General features: G+C 51.9%; 1 pseudogene; it reads left to right on the top strand.

Annotated features, from left to right (window-relative positions):
* The first annotated feature begins 3,225 nt into the window (after positions 1-3,225).
* The window catches only part of LOC149327904 (uncharacterized), a 54,873-nt pseudogene continuing 38,077 nt past the window's right edge, over positions 3,226-20,021 (top strand).

The raw sequence follows: 20,021 nt of genomic DNA, 5'->3' as shown, positions 1-20,021 counted from the left end.
CAAGGCAATTCTGCTAAACTCGCTCGGGGTTGAAGGCCACCGAATATTCTACAGCATCCTTGCACAAGGAGCAGACGTGACTGCGGACGCCAAGGCCGGGGACAAGGAGGAAGAGGCGGACCAGTTCAAGGACGCGCTTGCTGCACTGGATACGCATTTCGCGGGCGCTACGAATGATTTGGTGGAGCGGCGCCGGTTTCGCCAAAGACGACAACTGCCTGGTGAGACATTTCAAGTATTTACAAACAGTCTTCGGGACCTTGCGTCTACTTGCAATTTTGGCAGTGCTACCGATAGCATGATTCGAGACCATTTACTGGAAGGCACTTCGTCACGAACAACACGTGAACGCATGCTTTATGAAGGGTCTTCGCTTACATTGCAGCGTGCTGTTGACATCGGGAAGCAAATTGAGCAAACACAACAAGAGCTCGGGGAATTCGCGCATAGCACTGTGAACAAGATTCAAGATGTGAGAAAAAGGTCAGACGCTGAGCAAGGAAGTTGCTACAGGTGCGGCTCGTCATCGCATATGGCTAACTCGACTGCATGTCCGGCGAGGAACAAGCGTTGCCACTCTTGTGGAGAGGGCGCCACCAGCGCCACCGTGATCGGCTGTGCGCACACCGAGCTCCAGCAAAATCACGTCTACGTCCAGGTTCCTGACCTCGGATCGCCACCAACCGGTCTACAGGAGCGCTACTTCATCGCCTGTACGCCTGGTAATCAAAATTCCAAGCGTTCTGCGCCGTTTTTTGGCACATCAGCATCTGGCTGGCCGCCCACGCCGGGCGCGCTAAGCCAAGCCTACATCTGCACCGCCGGGGCAACGCCCCCCGCGCTCGCCAGCATGCTCGCAGCCGGAACGGCGGGGAGCTCGCCTAGCCAGTCAGCAGCCCAGGCGCTGAATCACAAGCACTGTGCTCCCGCGGCGCCCCGGCAAGCCACCGCAGCCACGATCGTCATGAAATTTGCGAACCACCTCAACCTCGGCAACACTTTATTCCCTGTGCTCTGTCGGTCCGTCATGGATTCCGCCCGCCTAACCAAGACTGAACGTGACAATACCTACATCAAACTCCGCACCTCGCAAAACATCCTGGCCATCGATACGCACCGCCCAGCCGCTGCTGACAAGCTGCTCCAACTCAAGCAAGTTTCACTGAACAACACACAGTACGAAGTCACCTCGTACGTAGCTAACGACCCCCTTAACGCCCGTGGTGTTATACACGGCATCACCATGGACTTTACCGAAGACGACTTTGCCGCTAACCTTCGTGTTGACGGCACCCGACTCCTAAGCGTCCGCCGTCTCGGGCGTACCAACACACTTCTGCTCACCGTCGAAGGGCCCCGTCTACCACGCTACGCCGTCTTCTACAGCGGAGTGTACCGCGTCTACCCGCAAAAGCCGCACAGCAAACAATGCACGCATTGTCACGCCATAGGACACCGTGCCGACGTCTGTCCTAACAAGCCTAGCCTTGTTCGGTGCTCTATTTGCAGCCAACCGTTTCCTCCTGACCAAGACCCAACGACTACCCCACACGAATGTGAACCACACTGCTGGAACTGCAAGGGCGACCACACACCGTCTCATCCTGAATGCCCCGCAAGGAAAGACGCTGACGCTGCAGTCCTAAAGTGGCACCGCGCCCAACGACGCCATCGCGCCCGCGCCGCCCCTCCACCCCCTAAAGCCGACGCGACCAACTGGCCGCCCCTGCCTACCTCGAACCGCTACGAGGTCCTTCAGCTCTCCTGCAGCAGCAGCAGCAACAGCCCGGGGCACGAGACCGCGCAAAGAAGTCAATCTCGAACCAAGCCCTCTGCCAAGCGGCCACCGTCCACCACTTCTGGTGCGGCAACCAGCACCTCCACCTCCTCTACTAAACCGCAAGCTTCCGTGATGCAGTCACAGACTCCACCAAGTCACCAGGTGAGCGGTCCATCTCCCACATCCATCGCACCCCCTCCCCCGTCCTTCCAAAACCGGTTTTACTCACGTCCCTCCACACCTACTCCACTTTCACCCCTCCCTACCGACAACGCTATTGCTCTCATACAGCAATCCCTTGCTCCCGTCCTATTGGCCTTACAACAACTGACGGCTCGCGTCGAGCAACTAGAGCACCATCTCCTCTCCCTCGCGTCCTCTGCCCCACCCTCTCCCGACGCAGACTCCAATGCTCCCCCTCGAAAGCGCGCAAGCGCCCCTCTAGTGCCTAACCTCGACACAATGGAGGAAGACCGGCATGATGAGTGATATCATGCGACACACATCCCCACCCCAAAACCCTCTAATTATTTGGCAGTGGAACTGCCGCGGTTTTCGTCGCAAGAAAAATGCCCTCTTGCAACACATGCGGATTACTGGCGTTAACCCAGACGTCATCGCACTGCAGGAAACGCACGGTGCCTTTTCTCTGCCAGGTTACGACCATTTTACTCAGCCAAGTATAGTCATGAAGAGAAAAGGACATCAAACGCCCCCTCCTCCGCCGATTTTGACGGTTACATACATACGGCGCACGATACCCACCATTCAGGAAGATACATCCCACCTCAACTCCGGGACGAAAGAGCATGTCCTGACACACTCCACCTATCAGGGTCACCGTATCACGATTTTAAACTGCTACTGGACTCCCTCCGACTCCAAAACCAGCATGCCACCTTTGCATACGGCCCTTCCTGCCTCTAATGTCCCTACTACTTTCGTCCTTCTTGGTGACTTCAACTGCCCACACCCTGCATGGGGATACGACCGTACTTCAGCCTCCGGACGAAAACTCGACCGCTTCGCCAGTATTCATCACCTCACCCTCCTGAATGACACGTTCATGCCTACACGTCTAGGATGCGGAGCACAATCCGACACAAACCCCGACCTCGCATGGATTCGCAGCGATCTCCGCGCTTCTTGGAGTAATACGGGTGACACGATGGGGAGTGATCACTGTATTCTTCAGATAACGCTCACGTCCCAGCGACCCTCCAGACCACCCGGAACACATATACCTCCCACTATGCTCGTAGACTGGCCAAAGGCTCGGCCGGCCCTCGACTCCTTATCAGTCTCACTCGAGGACCCCGAAAAATGGTGTAGCGCCATTATGGAGACCGTCTCCCAACACACCAAACATATCCACCGATCTCCCGACTATCCATACATTGACACACACCTACTTGGGCTATGGAAACAACGTCGCCGAGCCATAAAAGCTTGGCGCAACTGTAGATCTAGCCACGCATTGAAAAGAAAAGTTGCTGAACTAACGCAAGCAGCCCAAGAATACGCTGACCAACTAGCCACGAACAACTGGCTTCAGCTCTGTGATGACATGGTCGAGAGACTCCACACTCCAAAAGTCTGGCACATTATGCGCACCCTACTTGGACAGGGTAAACCTCGTAACACACTTCAAAAGCTACAGTTGGCCCTCTCCGTCTCACAAGAAGAGCTGGTTGAGCAAATCCGAAATCAATTTTACCCATCCTCTACTTCTCCTGCCAGCTCCCCGTCATACCCTTACACCGAAGAAGAAGCAGACGAACAAGGAATGAATTCCGACTTTACATTCGCCGAACTTCAGGCTGCTCTACGCTCCCTTAAGCGAAACACAGCACCCGGCCCAGATAAAATTACCTATGGTATACTCCGTAATCTCCCCGATTCAAAACTAGACGAACTTATTCAGATTATTAATACTGTTTGGCGCTCCGGGAAAATTCCCGCTGCATGGAAAGAGGCACACGTAATTATGATTCCGAAACCAGGAAAATCCTCTGCGCTCATCACTAACCTCCGACCTATATCCATGACTTCTTGCCTAGGGAAGCTGATGGAGAAGATGGCCCTTACCCGCCTCAAATGGCACCTGCATACCAATCGCTGTCTTGCTCCCACTATGGTCGGATTCCGCGCCCACGTATGCACACAAGACATTGGACGGCAAATCTATGAGGATTTGTACGCCTTCCCAAGCAGCGCACAGCTTCGAGTTTTGACCGGCGTGGATATCAAAAAGGCTTTTGATAATGTCGCCCACTCCGTAATTCTCACCAACCTGGCAGACACTCGCCCTGGGGTCCGCATGTTCAACTACATCAAAGACTTTCTTACAGACAGGACCCTCCGAATCATTGGCCCCGACGGCACACCTTCCGCCCCCTTTCCCCTCACCGCAGGTACACCACAGGGATCCATTCTTTCACCTATGCTTTTCAACTTGGCAATGAAAGAACTGCCCCGAAAACTCGCTGAAATTCCTGGCCTACGCCACGCTATATATGCGGATGATATCTCTCTCTGGTCTACCACAGGAAACGCCGGGGAACTAGAATCCACTTTGCAGCAAGGCCTCGACGTCGTTCAGGAGCATGCACGCCGCATAGGTGTGAGTTGTTCCGCCGAAAAGTCGGAATACATCGTGGTTTCTAACGCTCCTCAAAAAACCGCTTCTTCCTACCGCGAACTCATTCAACTGTCTATCGCGCAAACCCCTATTCCCCGACGGAGCCACGTCAAGATCCTTGGCTTCACTTTTCAACAAGATGGCAAGTGCAACGTGTGGCTTAGCCAACTCCTGCAACAGCTGAACCAAATTCGCCACATGCTGTCCCGTATATCTCGTCAAAAGCATGGACTCAGAGAACACGAACTCCGTCGAGTTATAGAAGCACTCGTTTATTCGAGGGTCATGTACGCCTACCCCTATCAACGCCTCACATCCTCTCAAGTAAGCAAACTGGAAGCCTCTCTGCGTCGCTTCACTCGATTAGCCATGGGAGTTCCCATCTACGCCGCAAATGCTCTGATCGCAGACGCCGCCATTTTCAACTCCCTCGAAGAACGCGCAGCAGCACACCACCGAGCCCAGATACACCGTCTCTCTACCTCCGAGCAAGGCAGAGACCTCCTCAGCCTTTTCGGACACACCATTTCCCAACTACCCCCGCTTCAACCATCTGCTCCCCCGTGGAAAAGCCTCCCGCGTCTTACTGTAAAACCCATTCCACGCCACATGTCTCCAACGATAAATCCCGGGCGGCGTGAAGCACTGGCGAACCATTTACCCGTACTGGGCCACGACACTTACTATACCGATGCCCATATCCTCGAGCACCAAGTAGTTACTGCAGTAGTCGGCCCTCGAAGCACCTCCACACATCTCCACACAGGAGTGCCCTCCTCAACCGACGCAGAAACTCTGGCCATAGCAGAGGCGATTACGCTTCACGACCACCTGTCCTCCACCATAACCATACGTGCAGACTCTCAGGCTGCCATACGCTCATTCGAATCTCAAAAACTCCCTCCCCATATCCTAGACACTTTGCTGCAATACCTAACAGCCCACCCTACGCTCCATGTCCGTCTTGAATGGATTCCTGGTCATCAAGGTATACCGGAGAATGAGCTTGCTCATGCTCTGGCCCGTGAAAAAATACCACCGGGCCCTCCGACTGCCTGGCCAGCCCATTATAATCCCAAGGCAGACCGCGCTACACACCGACAGGACCGCCGCGAACACCTTCGCAATTTGCGGCACATGCGACGAACCCTTCCGTCACCCTCCCATTTCCTTTGCCGTGCTGACGCCACTCTAATTCGACAGGCACAGACTAACTCCCTTCCCTGCGAACTGTATTCCCACTATATCCTTCATAAACCGGGCAAACCCGCCTGTCTCGTGTGCGGAGAGCATCCCTCCAACATTCATACATATTGGTTATGCCCCCGCGCAACTAACTCTCCCACCATACCTTCCTCGCATACCTTGCCTCCCCCCTTTCACCTCACGTGGGCCCGATGGACCGCTCCACCAACCTCTCTGCAGCCCACCCTCTGGCCGCTCCTCGCCGCCCACATCCGACGCATCCAAGGGACACGTGGCCCTACTCTGCCACAGCCGATAAATAGCGCCCACCAAACGGGCATCTAAGAAGGCTCGGACTTGAGCTGAAAAATAAAAGTTATCTCTCTCTCTCTCTTGTGGAAAAATTGGTCACTTTTCAAGCATGTGCAAATGGAATAAAAAGAAATATGCCGTTCGAAAGCCCGAGAAGGCCAACGCCATCACGGTACTTCAAATCGGTGACCGTAATGCGTCGGCGAAAGATATTCGAGCCAACATTTCTATCGGGAAGATAAGATTATCGTTGATTGTAGACACAGGCGCTACGGTTTCTTTGCTCAGTGAAGAGCACTACCACAAATATCTAGCCGACACGTACTCATTACGACCGCCGACTGCCAATTTGTGCAACTATTCCGGAGAACAAATCAAGTTAAGCGGTTGCTTTCTTGCTGACGTATCTTACAAGGGAAACAGAGCCAGTGTGCTTTTTCATGTCACAACCAAGGGCACTTCGCTGCTGGGGCTTGATGCCGTTCGGAGCCTGGGAATCACTATCAACGGCTCAACCTTGAATTGCTGCCAGGTGACATGCCCTGATTCACTGCCTTCAGAATTTACGCACCAGTTTGCGCACTTGTTCACGGAACAGTTAGGGCATGTGAAAGGCTTTGTTCACCATGTTAACTGTCGTTCATCTGTGAAACCAGTCGTTGCGAAACTCCGACGCCTGCCGCTCACGCTACGGCAACAGGTATCGGTAGAGATACAACGCCTGCTGGCCGAAGATATAATTGAACCTGTCGACGCATCGGAGTGGATTTCACCGATCGTCGTCGTGAGGAAGAAGGACGGTTCAATTAGGTTGTGTGTGGACCTACGTGAAGTGAACAAGGCAGTAGTTGCCGATGCTTTTCCTCTTCCGCATACAGAGGAATTACTTCATGAACTAGCTGGAGGAACGTGCTTCTCAAAGCTCGACTTAGCGTCGGCATACCACCAGCTAGAACTGACTCCGGAAAGTCGGGGACTAAGCACCTTTATCACACACGAAGGATTGTTTCGTTTTAAGAGAGTGTGTTTTGGCCTTGCATCTGCCCCTTCAGCCTTTCAGAGAATGATGCAGCATATTTTGAAAGATTGTAAAGGCGTACTTTGTTACATTGATGATGTGATTGTGTGGGGCAAGACAGGTGAGGAGCACCACAAGAATCTACACCAGGTGCTAAAACGCATTGGTGATTCAGGTTTGAAGCTCAACCAGAAATGTACATTTGCTGTTTCAGAACTATCCTTTTTAGGGCATACGGTGAGCTCAAAAGGGCTCACACCATTGCAGTCTAAGGTTGATGCTGTTGTCAAAGTGCCTGCTCCTCACGATGTTGCCACTTTGATGTCATTTTTGGGTCTCGCTGGTTACTATGCTCGATTTGTGCCGCGATTTGCTGATCTCGTCGAGCCGCTTAGAAGGCTCCTGCGGTCTGGTCAACAGTTCACGTGGGATGATGCGGCTGAGTGTAGCTTCCAGCTTGTTAAGACAGCTTTGTCTTCAAGCCCAGTCATACAAATGTTTAACCCAGACCTTGATGTAATTGTTACGACAGATACTTCTGATAAGGGTCTGGGAGCCGTTCTTCAGCAACGCGATGGTGACAGCGTACGCACGGTGGCCTTCGCATCACGTGCCCTGACTCCTGCTGAGCGGAAGTACTCCGCTGGGGAACGGGAGGCCCTTGCTTGTCTCTTCGCGTGCAAGCGCTGGCACGTCTACTTGTGGGGTAGAAACTTTTGTTACGTACGGACCACCAGGCACTGGTGACGTTACTTTCAGCTGCCGGTACAGGACGCCGACCTTTGCGTATATCCAGATGGTCAGCTCGACTTTTGTACTATAACTTCGACGTAGAGTACCAAAAGGGATCGCAAAATGTGGCCGATGCGCTTTCACGCCTACCTCTTGACTGATTCGCAGCAGACGATGCAGGAAGAAATTGTGTCCGTTGTATCAGAGTGCCTAACAAAGGAACGGCTGCAGGTGGCCACTGCTGCAGACAGCACACTGCAACAGGTTGTTGTGCACGTGGTACATGGTTGGGCGCCTAGAAAAGCTTTGCCAGCAGAAGTAATGCCGTACTTTAACGTGCGGGAAGAGCTTTCTTTCGTTGATGGCCTTTTGATGCGCGGCGAGCAGGTAGTTGTTCCGAGTGAATTAACCTCGCTCCTGGTTGGTTTTGCGCACGAAGGTCACCCAGGAATTGTGAGGACGAAGCAGAGACTACGTGATCTTTACTGGTGGCCGCGTTTGAATAAACAGGTAGAAGAAGCAATTCATTTTTGTCATATCTGCCAGGCCGCGGACAAGTTCGCTAAACCGTCGTTTGCAGCGCTGCAGCCGGTGACGTTTACAGGGCTACCATGGCAGAAACTAGCAATGGATATAGTGGGACCGATTGACTGGGCCCCTTCAAACTGTAGGTACATGATATCGCTGATCGATTATCATTCCAAGTGGCCTGAGGTTGCCTTTTCATCTACAGTAACGTCACAGAGTGTGGTCGATTTTTTGCAGACTGTGTTCAGCCGAGAAGGCTATCCGGAAGAAATTGTCACAGATAATGGGCCTCAGTTTAGATCGCAAATGTTTGAAACATTCTTGAGAGAGAGGGGTATTGCGCATCGTTGTTCTTCTCTGTACTATCCACGGGGAAACGGCGCGATTGAACGTTTTAATCGCGTGCTGAAAGATTTCATGCAGGTTGCCCGATTGGAACAACGGCCCCTCCAGGCTGCTGTGGTTGACTATCTCGGCATATATAGGTCCACGCCGCATGCGACAACGGGTGTGTCGCCAGCGAAGTTGCTCCACGGGCGTCAGCCAAGGACAAGACTCAATACAGTGGGTTTGCCGAAAAGAGAGGGTGTCCATGCCGGTTCGAATGTTCCTGCTAGGGTTAAGGCGAAGCAGATGTATGCAAAACAGTATACTGACAGGAGGCGAGGTGCGAAAAGACCAGCCTTTAGAGTAGGGGACTTCGTTCGTGTACGCAAGCCAGCAGGCGGTGGGAAAGCGTCGGTAAATTACATGGGACCTTTCAAGATTGTCGGAAGAAAAGGCAAAAATAGCTTTTTGATGAGCGACGGTCGTTGCTGGAACGCGTCTAAACTAATTCGGGTTCCCTGCAATCAATCGCAGACAATAGAACAATGGGCATGGGAATTGCCTCATCACTACTCGGGTACCGCTGGGCCTGAAAGCCGCGCAGGCGCTGAACAGGGTGAATTGTTGCGATTGCCGGAAACAAGTGCTGAAGTTAATGAAGAAGTGGTTGCTCCTTTAGAGGATTCGGTGGAGCAACCTTTGCGTCGAAGCACTAGGGTACGCCGACCTGTAGAAAGATTTGGGTTTTCTTTACCTGAACAATAAGTGTTTAGTTCGTGTTATTTTGGTTGTTGTAAATTACTATGTTGTATTTTCAAGCGGGAGGCGATGTTGTATCCTTTCTTGTTTCAGTTTCGTTTCTTTCAGTGTACATATCGCCATCATCATTCAATGTGATTTCCTATATAAGTGGCTTGACTGTGACGAATAAAGGAGAGTGTTTCTGCATACTGCGCTTGCGTGGTCCCGTGTCATGCGTCTGGTCTGAACCAGACACCACAACTTTCACAAGTCTCTTCATCACCACACAGTTCCGTACACCAACCACGTCGGCTGAATGGGGACATTCACGCCTGCCGAGGCCGGCTTGGTTGCAACACTCGGTCTGCCACAAAAGCTGACCGTTAGGCTCTGGCTCCAAAAATCGGGCCTACCCTTCCATGGGGGCTTAGGCGGCGGAGGTGGTACATAGCCCACTTGATCCAGTGGGGCGGTTATTGGCAATCTGCCATCTTTGATACCAAAGAGATCCCGACTACCTCCGAATAGTCCGCCGCGCCGGCAATGATTCTCTGCGGTGCATTTCCGCATTTGTGCCTTGTCCAAGGCATTTTGTGCTACCAACTCTGTTGCGCAGGTGTCTTCGAGATCCGCACCCAGAAGGCTATTGACACAAGCCGGGCTGCTCTCGCGCCTACCTTCTAACGGGCACAATCTTCCTCGGCTGCTAGATGTCACTACATTCCCGAGACCTCTTACGCAATCATCTTCGAGCCACTCACAGGGACCTGACTGTGACTTGGCCGTTACTGCCTTTTGTTCAGTGCTTCGGAAGCAGTCAAACTGCTCGCTACCGATTGGATCGTTTTTCTCGTTTTCGCAAGTAGCTCGCACTTTATTCTGGAGCTTCTGTGAGCCGCTCCGCCTGAGTTTAATACCTAGCTCACTTTCCTTTTCAGTGGCGGAATCAGCCCACTCTTCATGGTCACTGCGGATAAATGCGGAATGGCTACCGCTATGCTTAGGAAGGAACGCCTCATTGGCGCACAATGATTGACCTAAGCTCTCCATGAGAACCTCATTTTGAGCGCACTTGGTCTCGGTCGTATGGTGAATATTTTCTTTCACAAATACTAGCTCGAAATTAGCGCTGTCCAGAAACGACTGCTGCAGTTGAGTTTTAGGAAGTTCTGAAAGTGCGCTGGATACACCGTCCGTGATTTCGCAACTTTCCTCTTCCGTCATTTGGGTCTCCGTGACCTTCAATAGCTCTATCTCGAGCGCTGCTTCTCCTGACAGTGGTTTTTCAACCTGAACTGACAGAGCCTCAGAGGCTTCCACTACCTGGATCTCGGTGACCAATTTGTTTTGGCCTAGTGCCTCTGTCAACTTTTCAGGGAAGTTATCAACCTCGCCACTACACTGGACTTCAGGGCCTAGGTCTGCATGGTCTCTGTCATTTCAATCGGACGCAGTGCCATGCTCCCCGCCACCCGCATACATGAGCTCCAGCTTTCTTAGCTCTTCTTTCTCATTCAGCTCAATCTGCCGCATTCCCTCGTGGAATTTTAATTCAAGGCGGCGAATAGTATTCTGCCCTGCCTCAGATAGGGTAACGCCTTGAAGCGCTTCCCACCCGGGGACAACTTCAGACCTGAAGGGTCCTTCATGACTGAAATGTCCTTTCATGTCAGTCGACATGTTCCGCGCCTGGGAATGAGTTCTTTCTTTTTCGCCCTGGCTCTCTGCCTCCGTCAATTTTTTAGGGAGGTCCTTATTAACTTTCCCAATACTCTGAGCTTCAGGGCCTAGGTCTGCATGGTCTCTCTTCCTTCCATCGGAAGCAGTACCATGCTGCCCGCCGCCCGCGTTCCTCAGCTCGAGCATCCTTGGCTGTTTATGCTCCTGCCTCTCTATCTCTCTCATCCGCTCATGAAATTTCAACTCAACGCGGCGAATAGTTTCTTGCCCTGCCTCTGAGAGAATAACACCTTGACGCGTTTTCAATTCCAGGCCTAATTTAGAACTGAAGCAGTTCATAATGCTGAAATTTTCCTCCATGGTGCTCACGTGCTCCGCGTCTGCACCCTAAGCCTCACAGAATAGCAACCATGCCAACCACGACAAAACGCAAGAAATCCCACTCACCCGGCGCAGATCTTCTGTTGTCTGCCGCCCAGAGCCCGGATGATGCGTCCGCTCTACCAGCGTCGGTAGCAGCCGAGGTGAAGTCGTCCCTTGACAGCTCCTCGCTGCTCCGTGTCGGGTGGCCAGTGGTGTCGCTGCGATAAGTGCTCTTGGTGATGACACCTGCCGAATCCTGTCGACTGCGCCAGTAAAGTTGTTCGTTTCATTACAAGGAAGGTTTCCAAACCCTTCCTGTAGTTAATTCGGCGTGAAGGAAGACCAGGAGGCATTCTTGTAGGTGATGAGATAGAATAGCATATATTTACAACATATACATGTACAAGGAGTAAAACTGGAAAACAGCAGACATGAATTTACAAAGGGAAAAACAAACTGCGCTACTTTACTCTTCGACCCAGCAGGTTAGAGCCTAAGTAGCAGAATGTTACATGCTAAGCATGGAGCCCCAGCTCAGGCTGGTCTCCATCCGTTTACTTCGGTTTTTATAACCGTAACAAACAAAGAAATGGGGCGGTGATTTTCAGTTGCCCGCCCCAAACATCAATTCTCCAGTAATTGACCTACCCCGTGGGTTGAGCTCAGCCTCAAACCCAGGGTCTCGCTAAGAAAACAAAAATAAAGAACAAATACAACACTACTCTCTCGTCGGAAAGAGCATGTACATCCTCTCCCGTTGGGGCTCTCCTTCCGACCTGTCCCAAGCACGCCGCCGCCCCCCTCTCCACTCGCACTACAAGTCAAGATCTTGGTACAGATGCGTACCCCCTGTCCTCAGTGCTTGTCATATGCAAACAATAGATGAGAGAGAAGCCGGTACGGCACAGACGGTGGGGCGCTCGGACAAGGGTGATCGATGAGCGGGCGGATAAAAGTGAGGAATGCATGTCGTTCCCCACGTCGCCAGGAAAATGCTCGAATCGTCCTTTCCTGGGCTCTCTCGGTCGGCTCGGCATACCAGCTACGACAGGGTTCCGGTTTTCCCCCACAAATTTATAGAGACACCGTGAAGATAGCAGTGCGTCAAAAGACGAACTCCCTACTGCACTGTGCTTGAAGGGGCTTTCGTTCATAATGGCCAGCCCCTCCCGCGGGGGCAGCGCCCTGCACCGTGGTAGCTGGAAATGAGCGTTGACCCATCAGGCGCCTTTCCGACGTTAGCGTATGCATAAGGGGGGATAGGGGTGGGGGCGCCCTGAAGGTAGCGGCGGTACTGTCGTTCACAATGGACAGCCACCGCCGCGAGGGCAGCGCCCTACACAGTAGTTGCAGCTAGAATTTAGCAGCGGCCTTACAGTTTCCTTTATCATACAGTAGGATAGTTCGTTTAGTTGTTACATGTAAAGATGGTTTAATCGTGAAGCCGGCAGTCGAAACTGGTCTATATGGAAGATTACAGTAGACGTTCCAATTTAGTCGTTTTTGGTGCAAGCGAGGAACCAGATGAGACAGAATCTGATCTAAAACAGAAGGTTCTGACTGAAATTTTCTCGGAAACACTTGATGTCCATTGTACTTCTGTCGGTAGAATTCATCGTTTAGGAAAGAACACTGTCAACAGGCCTGTGATCATATTTTTTTCAGGATTACAATGAACAACAAAAAGTCCTTAAAAACGCTCACAAGCTCAAAGGGGAAAAAGTATCTATTCAGAATGACTACTCAAAGGAAACCCTCAGGAAACGAAAACTATTATGGGATAGTACTAAAACTGAGAGAGGCAAGAAAATGAAGGTGACCTTAATCAATGACAAGTTGCTCTTTGCTGGCCAGATGTTTTCGTGGGATGATACCACTAGCACAAGGGTGAAACTGCCATCGCGGAACACACGAAAAAGTGAATGACGTAGTGCGCGGATCAAGAAGGAATTAGGACTTATAAACATTAATGCGCGGAGTATAATCAACAAAAGCGAACAGCTTGAGGCACTTCTTCTTGGGTACAATCCACATATCATCATCATTACGGAGACATGGCTTCGCGATGAAATAGATAACAAAGACGTTTTTCCTTAAAATTATCAAATCTATCGGCGTGACAGATTACCAAGAGGTGGTGGAGTGGCGGTTTTGGTTAAAAACAATATTCATGCGACTTTAACTCGGCAAATTGATTACCATGAAAGCATTTCCCTAAAGCTATCTTTTAGGGGCCGTTCCATTATTCTATTTGCTGTTTACCGAGCTCCAGATTCCCCTCCTCAGTTTCTACGCTATTTGTCGTAACACATGTCATCATTCATACATAACAACGTAGTTCTTGTCGGTGATTTTAACTTACCTAACACTAATTGGGAGTTGGCCTCATCTAATTCATGACATTGCTCAAATGCTGAACACTTATTTGATATTATGCTGTGTCACAATTTGAAACAGGTAGTCGGGCAACCTACACGTATTCATGGCTCATCTGCTTCCATTCTTGACTTGATTTTTGTGAACCGCTTTTTTGAAATGTTTTCTGTTTCGATCCATCAAGGACTATCTGATCATGAGTTGGTGTATTTCACTTGCGATTTCGTCGCTGATAAATGTGCCGTACCGTCCAAAACTGTACTTGTAAAAGATTTCTCGCGTGCCAGGGATGAGAGGGTATTAGATTATTTAGATCTGTGTCTCAGAACCTTTGCCGGAACTGACTCTTCTGATCTCTGGACCAAGTTTAAAGACATATGCACATATTGTATCAACCAATTTATTCCATCAAGAGCTAAAAAAAGTGGCAAATCTAATCCCTGGATTACGCGATAAATCTTGCATCTCAAAAGAAAACTTAAACGCTTAAGAAGAGCCCGTGTCCCTCACAACATCATTCAAATGAAGCAGGCTTCTTTGACCAAAGCTGTTGCGGCTGCTAAGCGACATTACTTTCAAAATATTTTGCCGAATTTCATTTGTAACGCTCCTCAGAAATTTTGGAATTTTTTAACCAAAGAAAAAAAATCCCTGCCTGCGATGATGCATGAGGGCACGTTGCTCACCAACAAAAAAGATATTGCTGACAAGTTCAATACATATTTTCACAGTGTGTTCTCCCAGCCTGCAAATAATTTCACAACTCGTGATTCTTGTTCCCAGCCTGTGCACGATCTCGTATCTCAACCGGGTATTTTTGCTGTGCTTTTGAATCTTAAAACAAAAGCAACTCCTGGGCCTGACGAAATACCTCATTCATTTTTACATCGTTATGCTGAGATGGTTTCGCAATTTCTTGCTATCATTTTTCGTGCTTCTCTTTTGTCTTCAAGTCTACCATCCGATTGGAGGGTGGCCCGTGTCGTTCCCATACACAGAACAGGTGATGCCGCATTGTTTAATAATTACCGTCCCATATCGTTGACCTCTTCATGATGCAAACTTCTTGAACATATCGTAGCCAATTACATTAAAGAATTTCTCGATGACAACAACAAATTATCGGCTTTCCAGCATGGTTTTCGCAAAGGCTTTTCTACGGGGACCCAACTTACAGCCGTAATTCACAATTTCGCTCAAGTTCTGGACAATTCCGGCCAAATAGATGTCATATTTCTAGATTTTAAGAAAGCTCTTGATTTAGTTCCGCACAATAAACATATCCATAAACTTGAAACTATAGGTCTTCCTTCTTTTATTCTTAATTGGGTTGGGGCTTATTTATCTAACCGATTTCAATATGTTTGGTTTGGTTTGGTTTATGGGGTTTAACGTCTGGCACGGGCCTGCCAGTTGGCTCAAGCCGAGCCACCACCGCTGCCACGTGCAGAGAGAAGAGAGTTGAAAGATCAGAGGACAGAGTAATAGAGAGTAAAGACGCGCGTCGCAACAACCGCGTCCGCCGGGACGGACGCTGGCTGAAAAAACAGATACAGGGCTGCAGCCGGAAAGCTGCCGCCGAATGCCACAGATATCCCCCCGCAGCAGAGCGGCGGTGATGACAGCATGGGCTTTATATGCCTGACAGAATTATCAGATGTTGATGTTCCTGGCGATTAGGCTGGCCACTGAAGGTCCACGATGACGTACTCTGGCGGCGATGAGGGCAGTTGATGGGGTAGCAATGGTGATGGGGCAGGCGGATGAAAATGGCCTTCTTCATGATACTTCACGGCGGCCGTAGACACTGATGAACAGGAGGCAGACGGTAGAGCGGCGAAAAGCAGTTTCAGGGCGAGGGTAAACACTTGCATTGTGAAAAGTAGAGGATTGGTAGTCTGTGCTGACACACAGCTACCGAGCACACCAAGGAATGCGAAAGAAGGTGTTTTGAGGAACCGAAAGTCTTTTGAGGAAAGGAGAGGGGCAGTAGCCCCTCTGGCCTCTAAACACATCAACACAAAAATATAGGAACATAAACACTTGAGTGCAGTGGGGTCGTGCAGAGACCCTGGTGCTTGCCCCGAATTCCGGTTGCAATAATTTTTTTTTCTCTATCTCTCCCCCTCGCATCCCGATAATCCCCGTGGACTGCTCAACTACAGCTTAAGAAATAGTGTAGTCTCAGAAAGCATACTATAAGAGGTGCATATGTCTGTTGTCGGAATCACTATTGCAAGCTAGCCTCCAACTTGACTAAAACATATAAGCTATGTGTAAAGAGAAATGCTATCTAACCATCCGGAATGCCGTACGACGAATGGTTGCTCAGAATTTGGGTGAATCTTACCGGGAATTCTACCACAACACTGAACTTAACCAGTGATGAAATTGCACGGATTCAGGCAAAATTCCAGCGATGTTATCACTGGGTGGCTAGGGTGAACCAACGAGAAAAGCGCAGCCTGCTTGAAAAACTAAATTTTTTTTCGTGAGTACGCCTCCTTGTCTGGAGCTGCTCTTAATTACTCGAAGAGTCGTTACTTTTTTGTGGGGTCTACCCAGACTCGTATTTCATCTGCAATACCTTTGCAGTGGCGCGCGCAGATGCGCATTTTAGGTGTGACCTACGACTGTGCTGGAATATGGGATGGTGTGTGGTCTTCGGTCGTCAACGACATTACAGCTCGTGTGCGAAGGGCGCAGACATTCGACCTGCCTCTGCTTGAGAGGCGCTACCTGGCTCAGTCAGTCATTCTCGGTGCCTTCTGGTACCTTTGCTATACTGTTAAACCACCCCTCCGTGTCATAAGGCGGGTGCAGACTACAGTTTTTTCTTTTTTTTGGTCAGGCGGTACCGAACTTGTGACTCGTGCTGTTCTTGGACAACCACGGGAGAGAGGAGGTTTTGCCTTTCCAAATTTGTCTGTTACGTCCTCGCTGTTAGCTCTAAAGGGTATTTTGCGTATCCTGCTAGGAAACGCGTCTCCGGCGCGAACCCTGACTCGGTACTTTTTGGGCCCTTCTTTGCGCTTTTTGGATCCCGCGGCCCCTGTTAATCATGGACCTCAGTCAGAGCAACCTTCCGCCTTCTATGCCTCGTCAGTGGCCTTTTGCAGGCATGTAACAGCAGTAGCACCTAATGTCAACATCGTCGCAGACCGTGTGGTGGACATTATGGGCTCGCTATTGTTGCCTGTTGTGCCGGCGGCTCGCCGCTCACTTATGCGCCGCGTTCAGTGGGCGCGCTTAGCGTCGACACCTCTCCCAGAGAGAGAGAGAGAGAGAGAAAACTTTATTTACAAAGGAATTCGGGGCACGCCCCAGGGTCCCCGCACGACCCCACTGCACTCCGCGACTTTGTCTGGAAACTTGGCTGGGCAGTGCTCCCTACTTGTGATCGGTTAGAACGATGGGGTGTTTTACGCTCCACTACCTGTCCGAATTGCCCACTCCCGGAATCTAATCGCCACGCTACAGTCACCTGCGTGGTAGCGCGTGTCTTTTGGCGCGCGGTTCATGCGGGATTCCTTGGGCAGGGCATTTCGTACTTCGTCTCCCGTGGCCGATTCCCCAGCGGCCGTTTTGCTCGCCTGTTAATTGTTGCGGGTCTTTTTAGTTTATGGCGCAGTCGATGCGCCGCGGTCGCTGGTGGCTTTCGACGCCGCGCTGTGTGGCCGATTCTCGGCCGTCTCCGACGGGAGCTCATCAGTTTTTTGTCCGAGGAACTCTTTTTCTTGGGTGAGGAAGAGTTCCTCCGGCAATGGTCATGCCCATTCATTTCTGTGAATAATAGTCGTCTTGTCCTGGTTTTTAGGCCAAACTGGCGCTAAGGTGTCTTTTTAAATATTTCAATGTCAAATTATTGCCTTTTCACCCTTGTGTTAATAGGTATTCTATCCTGTTTTACATCGCCCACGAGCAATTCATATTAGTTAGAGATGTTTATGGTAGCTGTTTAATTGGCTCGCCTTACATGCTTATTGTCATGTGTTCTTCAAAATGTCACTGTACCTGGTAACCTTGGCATGTGTACATATGTAAATAAAATTTTTTCTAAACAAAAGCGAATGGCGTGACATGTAGCTCTACGTACGCGTTCATCACCTCGTTACTCGCGCGTTGCTGCCGTTTCTTCAAGCATTCTCCCAGTTCAGCAAGACTACCTCCAGCAAGAGGCGACACCCCCCCCCCCCTCCCCCGGAGGGTCGTCGACCCGGCGCCCGGCTTTTAATTTGCCGGCTGCCTGGGTATTCCTGCTGCCCTGCTGACCCAGGAGCTCGGTGGAGGTGCTGCCCCAGCCCTCCGCCCCCCATCAGGTCCCACCTAGAGATACCGGGCTATAGCCTGGCACCAGCATGGCAACCACCGGTCCCTCCGGCGGGCCGACGTTTCGTGCGCCTCCCTCGAAGGAGCACTCCTTCAATTTCGAGCTGAAGATCGAGGCCTCGGTCGATGACGTCGTCGATGGCATTGAGGCAGTTGTCGGCCCCAGAGGGCTGGAGCCGCTCCAGCACCGGGGGCTTCAAGTTTTGCGTCGCCGTAGCCTCGGCTGTGGCGACTCAGAAGCTACTCGCAGAGGGGGCTTTCTTTGTGAACGGCACCCCAGACCCGATCGCCTGCGTTGGCCCAGCAGTCGTGAATGTGACGGTGTTCCGGCTGCCGCTCTTCGTAGGCGTCGCCTTTGTCACCTCGACCCTAAGCCCTCACGGGAAAGTGCTCAAGGTGGGCCACCCGGCACTGAAGGGCCTGCGGCACGTCGGGAACGGGTAGCGGTTGGTCCGGATGGAGAGGCGAAAGGCTGTGCCTAACTTGGTCTCTGTCCTGGGCCACCGCACCTTGTGCGATTACCGCGGCGTCCGAAAGGTCTGCTTCAGCTGCGGGTAGGAGGGCCCCGTGGGCGCGGCATGCCACACGCCGCGGTGCTCGCGCTGCGAGGCCTTCGGACACGACAGAGCCGGTTGCCAGGCGGCGTGTAGGCGATGCGGCGGACCTCACGCAACAGCAGAGTGCCTGCGGCCGCGTTCCTACGCGGACGCGGCTGCTAGTAGGAAGCTCCCGCCCTCCCGAAGCGAGCCGCCCAAGGGAGCTGGAGGCGGCCAACCGCAACACCTAGCCGAGCTCCGCCCGGCCGACGGCCCCCACGAGAACCAGGCCGAGAACCCCCCGGTCGACACCCCTAAGGAGGCCCAGGTCGAGCCCCACCCGGCCGACAGCCCCCGGGAGGACCCGGCCGGAGAATCTCCTGCAGCAAACCCGACCAACACCGCCGCCGGCGAGCAGACGGAGAGCTCCCGGGATCTTTTCGCGTTCGAGTCCGCGATGTCCCCGGCCGTCTCCGACACGACGGGAGCTTCCTTCCCCGATCCGTTACCACAGCTTGGATCAGTGGACCAGGCGAGCCGAGACTAGGAGACCACGAGAGGTGGCTACCTCCAACGCCAAACTGAAGGCGTTGGGAGTGGTAAACTCCTATCAGGAGTTGCGGTAGGCCCACCTCGTGAACCAATATACGCGGCTATCGCAGACGGTGCCCGGGCGCCGCCTGCTAAACCGCTTACACATCCAACACACATGCATACCAGAGGGGACAGAGAACATCCCGGTGCTGTGGCGCCACATGCTCTTGGTCGCTCCGCTCCCGCGTAACATGGACATGGCTTCACATGAAGGCAGACGACAAGCGCGGGTTCGCACGCTTGAGAGGCAATATGGCTATAAAGAGAGCGTTCTTTACGTGGACATCACAGGGCCGTCGCCCGCGGGATTCTTCACGGCTGCGTAATCCACCGGGGAATGAATGTCGATGGGCTATCTTTTCGGGCCCCAAATTCAACACGAGCGGAGGAAGTCGCAATAGCTCTCGCTGCCGCCGATCCAAAATCGAAAACGGTTATCACAGACTCTCGCCGGGCCTGTGAACATTATCTTGCAGGCGAAATATCCCCTCTGGCCTCGCAAATTCTAAGACGCGCTCTTGCCGATCCAACTCGCACAAAAGTGATCTGGGCTCCTGGCCACCAGGGTCTACGAGGCAATGAGGCCGCTGATGCGGCCGCCCGAGCGCTCACACACCGGGCTCCTCATCCTAGCTTTCATGGCTCAGAAGCTCATAAACCGCTTCTGCGGTTCCGTGAAATCCTAATTTATTATTGCGACAGCCACCGTCTCTACCCGGCACCTGCCAAGGGGCTGAGTAAGGCGGAGGAGCGAACTCTGCGGCGCCTGCAGACAGGAACCCTTCTCTGTCCTGCAATAGCAAAACACTTCGATCCGAACAGAGATGGGCGCTGCCCGCACTGTGGAGAGATCTGCGATATCTTTCACATGGTGTGGAC

The sequence above is a fragment of the Amblyomma mixtum genome, chromosome 10 (assembly GCF_055824585.1).
Source record: "Amblyomma mixtum isolate Tamu chromosome 10, ASM5582458v1, whole genome shotgun sequence".
NCBI classification, from domain to species: Eukaryota; Metazoa; Arthropoda; class Arachnida; order Ixodida; family Ixodidae; genus Amblyomma; species Amblyomma mixtum.
The sequence above is the reverse complement of the archived record's forward strand: the minus strand, read 5'-3'. Positions and strand labels throughout refer to the sequence as shown.